The sequence below is a fragment of the Phalaenopsis equestris genome, unplaced genomic scaffold (assembly GCF_001263595.1).
Source record: "Phalaenopsis equestris unplaced genomic scaffold, ASM126359v1 Scaffold214330, whole genome shotgun sequence".
NCBI lineage: Eukaryota > Viridiplantae > Streptophyta > Magnoliopsida > Asparagales > Orchidaceae > Phalaenopsis > Phalaenopsis equestris.
Genome location: NW_018233122.1, coordinates 345,951 through 347,235, shown reverse-complemented (window position 1 = coordinate 347,235; position 1,285 = coordinate 345,951). Strand labels below are relative to the sequence as shown.

General features: G+C 37.4%; 1 long non-coding RNA gene across 1 annotated transcript; it reads right to left on the bottom strand.

The window, feature by feature from the left end:
- Nucleotides 1–665, bottom strand: LOC110037064. Its single transcript, XR_002295289.1, has 3 exons — nucleotides 429–665; nucleotides 133–153; nucleotides 1–29 (listed from the first exon to the last, which is right to left on the bottom strand). It is a non-coding gene; the product is annotated as an uncharacterized LOC110037064 (long non-coding RNA).
- Nucleotides 666–1,285: the final 620 nt, after the last annotated feature.

Sequence of the window (1,285 nt, the reverse complement as noted above, 5' to 3'; positions counted from 1 at the left end):
ACTCTTTCCGACCTTTGAGCGAATTTTCTCTGACAAACAAATTGCAAATAAAACTCAAAAAAAAAACAATCGAGAGCCACTGAAATAAAAATTAACAATAGATCTTTATAATAACTACGCCATAAAGCATACCTTGATTTCTAGCCGGAGAGGCTGCAATCATCGCCACCGCACCAGAAGCAGATATAAAAAGGAGACAAAAATATCAACAGTCAAATCCCACCAAAAACCTATGGATCTTTAAACAAATCCCACCCAGATCTCATCTACGGAAATGAAAGCTCAAAATGCAGTAGATTACATCAGATTAGCAAAGTGCACAAACAACCGTGAATCTTCCTCCAAACCAAACGCGATTTGACCTAGATCTGATGTCTACCGAAATGAAGAATGAGATCATAGTGGAAATGAAATCAACAAAAACCTACCATTTTTTCCTGATGGGAAAGGGAAGACGCGGAGGACGCTAGCGAGTGGGGATAGAACGAGCAGCTAAAACGCTACGAATCCGCAAGTTCGTAGATCTGGAAGGTGGAGGTATGCTGCGAATTCTCCCGGAAGAAAATCGCGGTGGTGGAAGAGGCTGGGGCTTCAACAGAGAAGACGATACCTCTGTATGAAGAGTGCTGTTGAGATGCAATTAAACTGTTTATGAAATTTTCATTTTATTGATTTAATATTTGATAATAGAACGAAATGTGCATAAATATAAAGTTGAGTGTTGACATATGTAATGTACCTAAATAGGGTGTCAAAAATTGGGAAATATTTACGAACTTAATAAGCATGCTGTGTGCGTAATAATCAGGCAATAAACTCTGTTTTATTAGGTGGTTATTGGGAGGTTATTGATGTATTAATTCTAATAACCTATAATCCTAATAACCTTCCAATAACATTCGTGGGTTCTATTTAGATGTTATTCACAGGTTATTATGAGGGTATTACGGGGTTAATGGAGTAAGCATGCAGAATTACGTGTGTATTACAGACCCAAATATTTCTCCAAAAATTGACCCACTCGATAAATTTTGATTCAGGTTGTCCTGAATAAGTTTTTGTTTAAGTTTGAGTTAGGAATCCCAATCCATTTAATTCTTTAGCTTGGGTTCGAGTTGGCCCATCAATAGGTAATTGATCTAAACTAACCAACTAACCTGAAATGGACCTGAATTTGGGTCAAAATCGACTCGATTTTAACCCAAATAGATATTATGTCTTATGTTTTTCTAGTATATGAGTCAGGTTCGAGTTAGCGGGTTCAAAGCGAGTCAACTTTGGTCGG